We start from the raw sequence: 14283 nt of genomic DNA, 5'->3' as shown, positions 1-14283 counted from the left end.
GTTCTGTCTCTCACTCTCTCTCAATAATAAATAAACATTGGGAAAAAAAAAAAAGAACAAGAGTTCTTAGTCAGAGTTCTTAGAAAGAACATCCCACAAATACCAAACAAGTACACATATTACTCTAGAGAACACATGGAACAGAAACCCAACAGTCAAAAGGTCCTGGTTCAGATTATCTGAGAAAGGCAGAATTTTCATTCCACCCTAATCTATAGGCTTCTGGAAGACAGGCCCAAATAATTTATGTCTGTCCCTTAATAAGACCTGAATTCACCAAACCACAACTCTTAGTGATGCTCTGGTGATGCTCTAGAACCAGCGTTAGCTATGTAGAGAGAATGGATTTTCCAGACCTTATACTTATTCCTCTGTATCACAATTATATGGAGCACCATTGCATTACTGAATACGAGCTCCTTTTGGAAATCTGACTCAAGTTTTATACCCAAACAACTAGGATTACCCACTCCAAACCCAAAAAATACTTATCAAAGGGTACAATGACCTTAATCTTTACTTATTACTGTTCTGTGCATAGTAGAGGATATTCTTAAATAGCCCTAACATTGACATTATATAAAAGAAGTTGGCACACACTCAATACCCCTCTTTCTCAAGTAGAGAAAAATACTAAAATGAGGACTCAAATGAATTTATATGGTAAACAAAAAATATAAAAACAGAAAAGCAAATCACTAACACACTGGGCATTATGAATTAGAAAAAATACATAGCAAAAATTCTATAGTGTTACTACACTGCATCTAATATATATGCTTTATTTAACATTCGGTCTAAATTGTTTGTTTCAGTATTTATGAATAAAAACTTAAATACTAATGGAAAAAAACAAAAACAAAACAGGGCATCGTCTTCCACTTTCTGTTATATCAGTCAGAAACGTGCCCTAACAAATATAGTCTACAAGAATGTTTTCCTCTGTCCCTTATTTTGAGTTGAACCATCACTTCCCTATGAGACTTCATCCTCTGCTACTCACAGCTTCATAAACTGAAAAAGTGTTTGAAAGGGTTAGGCCCATTAGGTCTCATACTTTATATTCTAACTTCTAAACCACTTTCCTAACAATAAATTATACATACTACGATTGAGAGGAAAAACAGGTTTTCATAATGATACCCTTTACCTTTTTTAAATCTACTGAAACACCATGCTTCAAAAAGCATTAGAAACATGAAATTCACTCTGATGTTTTAAAAATTATAGCATGTGACCTTAAATTTTTAAATAGTAATGTAATCATTTCTCTAAAGATTGCTGGTTAACAATTTTTACAGTGAAGACACTAGGGAAATCATGATATCTGCTGACTTTTTAATAAAAATGACATCTGTATCGGTTGAACATGTTTTTCAATGTTTTATAAAAATTTCCACGTAAGTATAGACCATAAAATAATTGATTACTGAGTACTGGATGTTGCTTTCTGATTGTAAATGTACTTTAAAAAAACAAAACAAAACAAAAAAAACTATCTAGGGTTGCCTGGGCTGCTCAGTTGCTTAAGTGTCCGACTTCAGCTCACATCATGATCTCTCAGTTCGTGGGTTCGAGCCCTGTGCCAGGCTCTGTGCTGACAGCTTAGAGCCTGGAGCCTGCTTCTGATCTGTGTCTCCCTCTCTGTCTGAGCCTCCCCACCCCCATCCCTCTCGCCCTCTCTCTCTCTCTCAAAAAAAAAAAAAAAAAAAAAGACAAAAAAAATTTACAAAGAAAAAAACTATCTATATTTAAGTTATCAAATGTAAGCCTTCTTTTTCACACTATAGGTGACCATACCAGCCATTCTACTTTGTCTTCTCTTCACCAAGTTAATCAGTCCCATTTCTTTCCATCAACTCCCTCATTATGCCCTGGTTTATATCCTGTAAATAGCAGTATTTTTTTTAATGTTTATTTTATTTATTTCTGAGAGACAGACAGTGCAAGCAGGGGAAGGGCAGAGAGAGAGAGGCATAGAATCTGAAGCAGGATCAGCATTGTCAGCACAGAGCCCGACACGGGGCTCAAACCCACAAACTGTGAGATCATGACCTGAGCCAGAGGCGGCCACTTAACCAACTGAGCCACCCAGGTGCCCAATGGCAGTAATTTTTCAAAGAGAAAGATCTGAAGCAAATAAGGTAAAAATTAAAACTTGTTAAATCCGCATGGCAACTATATTAGCGTTTGGTACATTATTTTCTGAAATTGCAAGTATTCTTGAAATATTCCATAATTTTAAGTTTTAATAAACACAGAAGGCTACTAAGAGAGACAATAGTTGTAAAAGCATCAAACTGAATGCCAAATTGTAGGTTCTGAAAATACTATCTAAAAATTCTCAGGTTTATGAAAGATTAAACATGAACACTGAGCATCTGGATGCTTATTTAATATTCCCACCCACAATGTGCTTCAATGTCATTTAAGGTAATAGTTCATAAGAGGTCTCCAAATATTTGAAGTAAACTTTTTAAAAGTTTAAAGGGGACAAGATGAACACAGTGTAAAAGATTATACAAGCCCACTGCAGCAGCACACCTTAATTGTAGCAGATCATTTGTAAAGGCAGCTGCAAAAATTTGGGAAACACTTGGGGCGCCTGGGTGGCGCAGTCGGTTAAGCGTCCGACTTCAGCCAGGTCACGATCTCGCGGTCCGTGAGTTCCAGCCCCGCATCGGGCTCTGGGCTGATGGCTCAGAGCCTGGAGCCTGTTTCCGATTCTGTGTCTCCCTCTCTCTCTACCCCTCCCCCGTTCATGCTCTGTCTCTCTCTGTCCCAAAAATAAATAAACATTGAAAAAAAAAATTAAAAAAAAAAAATTTGGGAAACACCAGGCTCATCATGTGAAAAAGTAGAAGTGGTAATCTAATTCAGGAAGACTGAAATCTAATCAATTTTCACAACCATCTGAACAACAACAACAACAAAGGTGTTAACTAAAGTGTTCTTTATCCCACTTTTTATTCAACACTGATAAAAATATATAGCATCTGTTGAAAATACTTTTATCCATTCATTAGTTCAAGAAAAATTTATTCAGTGGACATACAGTGGTAAATTGCTGAAGTGAAATTGTCCCCTCTCTCATTAATATTTTCTTCTCTTTTGGATCATTTCTGAAGCCTAAAAATATGCTATGGGGGCTTCCATATTTAAAACCTAACCGACTCCACAGCCCTCTCCCATTAATACTCTACTTTTTTTTAGCTTATCTGCAATAAAAATGCCACTCCAATCAAACCAACCTCCACTGTTACTTCCACTGTTCCACCAAAAGAGCTATTAACGTCACAATAACCTCAACACCGTCAAATTCAATGTTACTTCTCAGTCCTTATTTAATCCTTGTCAGTTTTTGACGCAGCCCTTCTAGATACAGTGGCTTCACTTGGCATTTAGGACACCAGTATCTCTTGTTTTTTCTCCAGCAATACTGGCACTTTTTTGTCCTGTTGGTTCCTCCTCATCCTCCTTTAAACATTGCTGTGCCTCAAGATCAGAGAGCTCAGACGCCATTCTCCAGCTACGCTGGAGATCCCATTCAGGGGATCCCATCCAGTCTCAAGACTTTAAGTATCATTTATATCCTAATTCCAAATTCTTATCTCCATTCTCTGTATCTCACCTGTACTCCAGATTTGCATACCCACTACCTCTTCCACAGCTCCACCTGGATGTCTAATAGGTTAAATCAAACTTAAAAATGTCAAAATTGATCTCCTGCTGCAAATCTCCTCCTGTGGTCACGTCACTTGAATAAATCACAACTCCATTCTGCCTGTTGCTCAGGCCAAAAAAACTTGTAGTTATACTTTACTCCATTCAATTCATCAGCAAATTCTCCCAACTCTACCTTCAAAATATATTCAGAATCTGACCACTTCTCACCATTACCCTGTAAGACTACCTATAGTCTACCCTACAGACTATTACAATTGCCTAGTCTCCCTGTTTTCATCCTTACTCTCTAACAATTTAATTTCCACACATAAACAAGAATCATTCTTCCCAAAAACAGGTAACATTTGTGGCTCCCTCTGTTCAAAACCCTCCAAAGGTTTCACATATCTCTGCATAAACTTCAAAATGCTTAAAGAACTTGGCTTTCTCCTATGCTTTGATTTGATCTCCTATAACCCTCCTCCTTGCTCATGCTGGGGCATCTACACCGGCTTTCCTTCCAGTGATATAAACTGTAACAAGTAGATCCCCCTGCATAAGCACTCCTCTCCCACAGGCCACATAGGTAGCTCCTTCATTTCCTCAGGTCTTTGCTCAAATGTCTCTTTACCAGAGAAGCCTCCTCTGACCACCTTACAGCACCTCTTCCTTGATCCTTCTCTTGCATCCAACTCACTCACTTGATGGTACCTAACACATAACAATGTTGGCTGTGTTGTTTGTTAACTTCACCCAATAGAATATGAGCCCCATGAAGGTGGGAACATTGTTTTGTTCGCTGCAGTATCCACACCACCTAAAATAGTGTTTGGGGTACAGCAGGTTCTCAATAACTATTTGTTTAATGGATGAATGGATGAACTGACAGAAAAGATAAAGGGAGGTACAAAACGATCACAAAAAAAGGGCAGTATTTACAGGTCCGGTATATATCTATGTGTGTATATACGCACACACACATATACATACATACATGCATATATGTATTAATGTTTACATCTTTATTTCAAGACCTCAAAAATATTTTTCATATAAATTATTTAATTAATTTTAGCCCTTAAGAAGAGATAAGATAGTTTACAAACTAGTAAGTTTTCTCACAAACAGAAGAAATAAAATCTAACACGATTTATTCAACTCATGATGCCATCCTTCTCAAAGAACTCAAGAACTTACACATGCAGAAATTTAATTCTGAAATTAATATTTGGATATTTTCTAAATCTCAAGCTAAAAAAGCACAAAACAAAAAGGAATGGTAAAAGTTGACAGTTGCTAGAAAACCTAGGGTAAGAACAGGCTCAGAAGGAAAACCTCAGAAGAATGTACAAACAGCTTTCACTCACCTGATATTTCTTAACTAGAATTTCTATTATATTCAGGCTGGATAGACTATGGTGAGCAAAATCAATCTGGTACCTATCCTTGTGAAGCTCACAGTCTAGTGAAGACAGGCTGATTAAACAAGCTATCTCAATACAAAATAAGACTTTTATTTTAAAAGGGGGCAGTAAAGAGTTTACCAGAACACAGAGCAGGTACATCTAGCCTAGCAAGAAAGGAAACGGGGAAAGAGAAGCAGGTTTCTTATACTGACACTTCAAGGATGAAGAGTCAGCCAGGTAAACAGGGCAACATAGAGAGTAAGAATACTTCATGTTCAAGGAACAAAAAGATGACCCAGTGTAGTGGTCAAGGAATAATGTGACAAGAAATGGAGCTGGAGGAAGAGCAATCAGGTCATGAAGGGCCATTTAAGTCATGCTGTTTAGAAATCATTCTGACAGTAAAAGAAATCTCCAAGCGAGTTTTGACTCGAGCTGTGTTTAATAAGAGTTACTACAACTGCAGTGAAGGGAATAGACCACAAAAAGACAAGACCAGAAGCAGAAAAATACTGGTGGCAGTAATGCAGAAAAAAGTCCTGGTGCCAAGGACTGTGGCAGTAATGCAGAAAAAAAGATGAAGGCTTGAAGGGTTCCTAAACTGAAATACTAGTAGTGATTCAGAGAAAAGTGGATAAATCCAAGTGTTTAAGTCAAATCTATTTGGCTTACTCTAATTATCTGTTTGTGGTGGGAGAAGAGGGGTGGATGGGAGGGGATGCAAAGTCCAAGACTGACTTCCACAATTATAGATCAGGTTCACAATACAATTAATATTGAACTAGGGAAAAGTTAATAGTAATTATAGTAATATCACAAGTTCAATCTCAAACAAGTTGAGTCTGAGATATCTGTATGACATTCAAGTAGAAATGGTCAGTAGGAATTGAATACTCAGGTGAAGAGTTCAGGACTGAGGTCTGCTTTCAGGATATAAAACTGAAAATTATCAGGAATACAATAGGAATAGTTAAAAATCACCTAAGGATCTGTGAAGACTAAGAAGATGGCAGCGGTAGAAGAACAGAAGCCTTTAAAGAATAAATGGGTGGAAAAGCTTGACAGACGAAATTATGACTAGTAGAAGGCCAATAAAGGCCAAGGAAACACCAGAATACAGTGTTTCTGAAACAAAGCAGAGAGTTTTAAGAAAGAGGTATGGTCAACCATGTCAAATGCTACCAAGAAACATGGCAAAATGTCCACTGGATTTAGAATTTCAATCATGTTCTTCCATTGTTCTGTTTCTAATAAATACAAAGAGAAGAGCTCTGAAAAACTGGAGTTAAATCAGTCATTTTGCAAACTCCCCAACAGCTATTTTTTCCCCAAACTAACACCAAAATCAGTGACTAGGGATAGCAACTTTTTCACTTTCTAAATCAGTGACAAAACCTCTGCTTTACTTCAAGTTGGCCAGGACAGCACTCACTGGTATTAGCATTTTTCCTCACCTCAAGTCAATTCACTCAACAGTCTCACAAAGCCAGCATCTTGACAGTCGTTTCCAAGACTGCAGTAGTGTATGTCTTGCTTTTCCCCAATATCTTGCATGGTTCTTAGCCTATACCAAGGAACTCTGAGAATATATACTCAGAGCATTAATTTGTGACTCTTTCTAGAAGTAATCTTTAGGTTATCCCTTGCATCCCCATCTGCAGGGTACAGACAGCACTAATATTTTGCAAAGCTTCCTTCACTCTTAAAAGAATGCTTCTTAGCTACACAGAACTGAGTAACTTGGTATTCACTGAATTAATTTCAAAATAACTAGCAACTGTTTAACAATACTGGGAAACATTAAAACTGCCTCTCTACTCCATAGTCCTGACATTAATTCCCTCCCTTCTTTTGAAGTTCTGCTTTAATAGGACAGAATAGAAAATTAAGAGGCTTTTGAATTCATATGGTTTAATGCAGAAGTTTCCAATATGAACTGGTTGTATTGTAATCACTGGGGAGTTACCTGAAAAGACATTTCTAGACACCATCCCCAGAAATTTTGATTCAGTAATGTTGAGAATCTTTGGTTTAGTTATTAAATAACTATGTGTGAACTTTATCTCCTTCAAATATAACTATTTCTCAGCAATTAGCTTATTAAAACATATTCTGAGAATGTTTACTGTTACCAAAAATTACTTTACTACGTTCTTATGTACCTGTTCTAAATTCCACCCTTATTTTCCACATCAGCTTCAAACTTTTAATAACAAATGCACTTCCCAACAATTCTCTCTGAAGAGTGAATCACAGAAGTGGAGGTAGACAAGCCCCAAACTCCTAAAACAGAAAGATAAAATAGGACTCTATTTTAATTTACAAAGGTTTCCAAGAGTTAAGTCTGTTCAAGTTATAATGAGGAGAGGCAAAATGACATAGTAGGAAGAAAGTAAAATAAAAATGAGAACTGAGTTCAGATGTCAATTTTTGTTTGATGATAAAAAATCAGCTCACTTCTCTGGGTATCAACTTTCTGATTAACGAAATAAAGAGGGGCTTCAAAATGACTTTTTATGCCCCTTTCAGGTCGAATGACCTGATTAAATTGAAATATTCAAAGATGGATTGAACTGCATTAAATCTGAATAATAGAGTTTCATAAATAAGACAGCCTGTATAACTGATTATCATAACAGCAGAAAAATGAAACTGAACACCCATCAGGCACACTCAAACATGCTCCCTTGCTCATCTATATGCAAAGTGAGGACTTAAATGAGATGGTACATGTTGAATAAACATTTATATAGGAACGTCTACTATGAGCTGCGCATTATACAAGAAATAAGATCTAGTACCTACTTTAAAAAACTTTACAGAAGGAGATAGACACATAACACCTACCTTCTCACAATTACTAACTACGTAAGATACCTTTCCTCCTTGGTAATTATGCATTTTTTCTTTCCATAAATGTTTTTGTTAAAATTTCAATTTCAGGTAGATATCTTCTCAAAGTTGAAAACTGTGCCGTATTTATATGAAGACATACATTGCACTGAAAGGGCTTACGCTAACTACCTCCCCAACGAAGGTACTATGGGACAAAAAATTTACTTGTCAATAAGTACCATACATGTTTCTGATGAATATGCTTTGTGTGCAGAATTCTTATGAATTGTAAGTCATTAACACATAGGAGATCCAATGTGGCCAATGTAAAAACTGGAATAATAAAATCTTTCTTTTCAGGTAGAAACTGATTTCCAATTGTGAACTTTGTATTTAAGCCAACTCAGCAAAAAGAAAAAAATTACTCTCTTAACTGGCAAAACATTGGCATGTATACTCTCATTTTGATCAAAGGAAAATCAAGTCATGCCGTTCAAGGACAATAATCTGCCCCTCCTTAGATGCCAGTTACATGTAAACATTGACAATAACTTATTCTCATGAAAAGCTTTATTTTGGTCCACTAGAGATCCACGACATGAAAAGGAATCCTAGTTAAGATCCTCTATTAAACTTTCCATAGAAAGTTCCGAATTACAGACACTGTATCTCTCTTGATTTCCTAGGCCTAGCACAGTGCCTGGCACATATGAATGAATGAAATGATAAAAGAAAACTGCTCAGCAGGGATCAAGAAGGCTAAGTCATGAAAAATTCATTCAAATAAGATTATATAGCCTATGCTTAATTGGCATCTCTAAGAGCACTCTTCTTATGTGAGACTATTATTACAGCCGTCATTAAAAATAAAAGATGTATGAACAGAAGTTCAATGCAGAGTAGAATCAATAGCTGAATTCTTAACTTTTCCTAACACTCCAAAAATGAGAAAAAAAATATTTCAACCCATGAAACATGAAATCTAGTGATGGAGATACTGGCTATTGAATCTAACCTTACTTGTAAAAAGAAAACATGATCACTAGTTGGAGTGAACACGTGATACCAATCACATCAAACTTTTAGTTACTGCTAAAATTATGCTTCTTTTAAAAAACCAAGTAACAGCAGATTACACGAACACACTGCATTCAATGAATAAGTTAATTTATGATTAAAAGACTTATTTATTTATTTTATTTATTTTTTTAATATGAAATTTATTGTCAAATTGGTTTCCATACAACACCCAGTGCTCATCCCAACAGGTGCCCTCAATACCCATCATCCCCTCCCACCCACCGCCCTATCAACCCTCAGATTGTTCTCTGTTTTTAAGAGACTTTTATGGTTTGGCTCCCTCCCTCTCTCTTTTTTTTTCTTCCCCTCCCCCATGGTCTTAAGTTTAAAAGACTTTTTAATACAACTTACAACTGCCCACGTACTCACAACACGTCCCTTACACGCGCACACACACACATTTACTTATTTCAAAATGAACATTCTAGACTCGTCGATTGCACCCTCAATTCACCATGGTCAACACCCTACCCAGACTATTTACTTTTCAGTGTGAGGGTAAAAAATACAAAGCAGATTTTTCTCTTAAAAAGCTGTATGAGGTAAACGAAAAAGTTACCACGGCTTTGTACCGGAGGTGGGTGGGTGGGGGAACTAAAGGAAACAAATTACGCACAGGAAAGAAAAACCTCCCCATCTGGTCATCACCTAGTGGTCTAACACCTGTACAATATACGGCTAGGGTGATTTTTTGATCACCACCCCCACCTACAAACTCCAAAGTGGACGAGACTGTCGGAAACCAGGGATACGACTTCAGGCCCCGAGGGGGGATGACAGCTCGTGGCTTCCCTCGGAGACCCGAGGGGGCTGTCCCGTAGCGTCGTCCGCCCCCAAGTCCCTGCCTCCCGCCACCTGCCCTCCCCTTCCCACCTCCAGCTCCATCTACTCACCTTTCGGCCCCAGCTCACGCGCTTCCCATCACTCGGTCAGCTCCTACCTCCGCGCCTACCTCCCTTTCGTTTTCATTTTTACTTCCCACGCCGGGTGGGGAGCGAAGAGAGCTGAAGATTCCGGTGGGCAGCTGCACCGTTGTGCCTTCTTCCGCACCTCAACCTAGGCTCGCCGGGGTCGCTCCCACTAAAAGAGTACAGCGCCCCGACCACCAGACAGACCTACAAACCCGGCGAGGAGGAAGGGGGCGGAGCAGGCGCGGACCTACACGTCACCCGCCCGGCAGCGGCGCCAACGTCGGCACGTCAGCTCCCTCCTGCCCCACCCCGTCCGCGTGCGCGCCGCCGCCCCGCCTCCTGCTCGCAGAGCTGCGAGAAAGAACCAGCCGGCGCCGAGGGCGCGCCCCCAAACGGGCACGGGCGCGGACGCGCGCGTTCCCAGGACTCCTTGGTCAGGTGGGTGTCCTTACAGGCCCGGACCTACAGCCTCTCGCTCACCACCTCAGAGCCTTTCTTTGCAATTACTTGAGTTCGCTGCGTCTTTTCCCTGGTTCTTCTCCCTAAGATGAAGACAAAGAAGTAATAATTCCTATTAAGATACAGGAGGGAAGAGCAGTATGAGGAACCGGGTAATTGCCATCTTCTTCACCAGCCAGAGCTCCCGGCTACTGGACACTTTATATACGGTTCCCTGGACTCAGGTTCGCTTTCCTTAAACTTTCTTAGTCCTCACCTTAGTTCTCTTAAAAGTTATCTCTGCTAGCGGATCCTTTGGTGGGACAGCCCACACCAAAAACACAATGTCTGAAGATTCCCTGGCTCATTTGCAAAGACAGGAAGATGATATCAAGAAAAATTAACTAACCTCAAGAACTGCCTGGTGTATGTGTATACAGTTCTAGACCAAACATCAAGGATGTGAAGATGGCATGACTTAATGTGCTGTGGCTCCTTAACTTTCCCAACTTGCCGTTCTCATAACGAATGCGTCTTGATGCCTAGTGGAACTGTGTTTTATAGAGAGGCAGTCAACAGTGATCCAGTTAATTCCTTATTGGCCAAGCCATAACCGGAGTTCTACGTTCAGTCTAGATTGAGCATGTTAAAAAAAAAAAGAAAAAAAGAAAAAAAGAAAAGGAAAGAAAGAAAGAAAAAGCAAAACCTCAGAAAAGTTGGAATTATTTCGGAGGAGAGCTGATGAAAAAGAGAACCCCAAAACATGACAAATAAAAAAGTACTGGTTGAAAAATACTGGATAAAGACTCATCATGTGACATAATTTGTTTCATGTCTCAAGAAAAGCAGACTTGAGAGAAACATTTCAGATCTTGAAGATCCCCTTCTAGCACTAGTCAAAGAAGTTGTCTGCCTTAGGATGTGTGGATGCATCAACCACCAGATTTGACCTTAGATTCCAAGGCTTATTTCAGAGGCACTAGGTGCAGGGGAGCCATACATCAAGAGCAGAATTAGTTCCTGGTTTTATTAAAGTTATTTTCAACCTTGAGATCAGATCAGCCCTTGGTCCCAGACTTCAAAGAATTTACAGGTTAGTTTATGAGACAAGATAAATGTATTAAAAGATAAATAATGACAGGGAACCACATAATAATGAGCGATACTAACAATAAGTGCTAGGAATTCACATGATAGATTGTTCTCATCACAGTTCCAGAGACTTAAGGGAGAAGAAGGAAATTGAAAATGGACCCTGCCTAGAACTGCCCTAGAACTAACCAAATGCAGCCCTTTACCCTTTAAACGTGGTGGCATGTAGTAAGTGCAAAACATATACCAGATTTTGAAACTTAATACCAAAAAAAGGTAAAATATCTGAATTCTTATATTGAGTATATAAGATCCATGTCATGGATCTTCTATGTTGAAATATTAGCATTTGGCATATATTGAGTCAATATATTAAAAGTAATTTTAACTTTATTTTTTTATGTGGCTAGTAAGAAGGTTTTTTAAGAGTTTTTTTTAGTTTATTTATTTATTTATTTTGAGAAATATGGAGACAGTGCGAGCAGAGAAGGGGCAGAGAGAGAAGGAAAGAGAGAACCCCAGCAGGTTCCGCACTGTCAGCACAGAGCCCGATGCAGGGCTCAAATTCACAAACCATGAGATCATGACCTGAGCCTAAACCAAGAGTTGGATGCTCAAATGACTGAGCCACCGAAGCACCCCTAGAAAGTTTTAAATTACATAGGTGGCTTGCATCATTTTTATTAGACAGCCCTGGCCTAGAGGGTAATACACTTCATTGAACTCTAAGAACCATCTTTATCCTCTGTGTAATCCCTGGAGGGTTTTCCAAAATGTTGGTGGAGGAGCACCTGGGTGACTCAGTTGGTAAGCATCTGACTTTGGCTTAGGTCACGATCTTGAGGTTCATGAGTTCAAGCCCCGCATCAGACTCTGTGCTTACAGCTCAGAACCTGGATCCTGCTTCAGAGACTGTGTCTGCCCCTCTTCCACTCATGCTCTGTTCCCCCCCCCTTCTCTCTCTCTCTCTCAAAAGTAAACATTAGAAAAAAATTTTTTTGAAATGTTAGTGGAAAGGCAGTCTGATTGCAGGATTCCCAATGAAGAGAAAGAAGATTGTCCAGGAAGTATGCCATGAGCAAAGACAAGGAAACAAGACTGCAGATTTACTCTATGATAACAAGTAACCTGTTTGTCTATAATAGAAGGTTCTTATTGGAAGGTAGTGACAATAAAGTTAAAATTAGATAACAACTAATCTGTAAGAAGATTCAATTTTTAAGGAATTGAGTGAGTACTTTAGGCATTCAGGATTTTGGCAGTTAGAGAATGGGAATCTATGATTCTCTTGGCAATATTGAGTAGGATGGGTTGAAATTAGTGGGTGGCTGGACAACCAACTAAAACTCGTACTTTAAAAGATATTCCAAAAACAAGAGGGGATTGATTTAAAGAAATTATAGTAGCCCTGCCTCTTATCAAAGGTTTCCCTCTCTGCTGTTTTAGTTACCTGAGGTCAACCGCTGCTTGGAAGCAGATGATCCTTCTTCGGAGATATCATCAGACGGTCAATAGTATCTTAATGCTATGTCACAATGCCTGTGTCATTCACTTCACTTCATCTCATCACCTAGGCATTTTATCATCTCACAACAAAAGAAAAAGGGTGAGTACAGTATAATAAGATATTTAGAGAGAGAGAGAGAGAGAGAAAGAGACTGCATCCAGTTACTGTAACTTCAGTTACAGTACATTGTAATTATTCTATTTTATTAGTCATTGTTAATCTCTTACTGTGCCTAATTATAAACTAAACTTATCATAAGTATTAATGTATTGAAAAAAAAAACAGTGTATACGGGGTTTGATATTATCATTAATTTCAGGCATCCACTTGGGCAGTCTTGGAAGTATCCCCCACAGATAAGGGGGGATTACTATATAGCACATCTCTAAAGTACAATACTTTGTAGGCATTAAAAAAAGTATGACATGAATCTATATTGCTTGATATGGAAATATATCAAGGAGTACAACTGAGTAATTTGCAAAATAATACATATACAATATGAACCCATATATGTAAAATTATATACATGTGTGTATGTAACTAGATCATTTGAGTAATAGTGCCTTAATTTTCTCAAAATCATCTCAAAAACAGAAAATCTCAAGGTAGAAGTGTTTCCAGCATATTTTCAGTGGCTCAACAAAGTCATCCAAGGGTTGTCTCTTTTCATCAATATGTTCTAGCATCCTTAGCATGCTAGCCTCTCATTCTCAGCCTTATCTCTTCAGGGATTGTCAGAATGGGTTGATATGCTACAGACTCATTCATTTCTAGCCCTTTAATCTCTTAGTATCTCCTTCAGTATGCATGTCCACTAGGTCTGCTCAGCTCACCAGTGTCCCACAGCCTTGGTTTCTAGGCCTTTTGTGTTTCACATATTCTCAGTCCACTTTTCCCCCCTTCTTTTTGCCAACCCCAACTTACAACATTGTGTCTTAAAATTCTATCATTGCTGTACCCCAGTGCAGTTCCTTCCCTGTACTTGGCACTTAACCTCTGGGGGATGCTGATTTTTAAAAAAAAATTTTTGAAATGTCTATTTATTTTTGAAACAATGCGAGAGACAGAGTGCAAGCAGTGGAGGGGCATACAGAGGAAGACATAGAATCTGAAGTAGGCTCCAGGCTCTGAGCTGTCAGCCCAGAACCCGATGAGGGGCTTGAACTCACAAACTGTGAGATCATGACCTGAGCCGAAATTAGACGCTTAACCAACTGAGCCACTCAGGCGCCCCTGGGGGGGTGCTGTTTAATGATAGACTCAATTCTAAAATGAACTTCTGTAGTCTTTTTAATAAATGATGATGGTAAGGGAAAAAAATTAGATCACTACCATGGCAGACACT

At 38.7% G+C, this 14283-nt stretch overlaps 1 protein-coding gene across 1 annotated transcript in view; it reads right to left on the bottom strand.

Moving 5' to 3' along the window:
- Positions 1 to 10116, bottom strand: part of ASCC3 (activating signal cointegrator 1 complex subunit 3) — a 367207-nt gene extending 357091 nt beyond the window's left edge. The window contains exon 1 of the mRNA XM_047101482.1: positions 9881 to 10116. The gene's annotated coding sequence lies outside the window, so the exon portion shown is untranslated. The remainder of the gene's footprint in view (positions 1 to 9880) is intronic.
- Positions 10117 to 14283: the final 4167 nt, after the last annotated feature.

Source organism: Lynx rufus, unplaced genomic scaffold, assembly GCF_022079265.1.
Source record: "Lynx rufus isolate CCGP_SWC_20201006 ecotype Redwood Valley unplaced genomic scaffold, mLynRuf1.p SCAF_6, whole genome shotgun sequence".
In the NCBI taxonomy this organism is placed as follows: domain Eukaryota; kingdom Metazoa; phylum Chordata; class Mammalia; order Carnivora; family Felidae; genus Lynx; species Lynx rufus.
The sequence above is the reverse complement of the archived record's forward strand: the minus strand, read 5'-3'. Positions and strand labels throughout refer to the sequence as shown.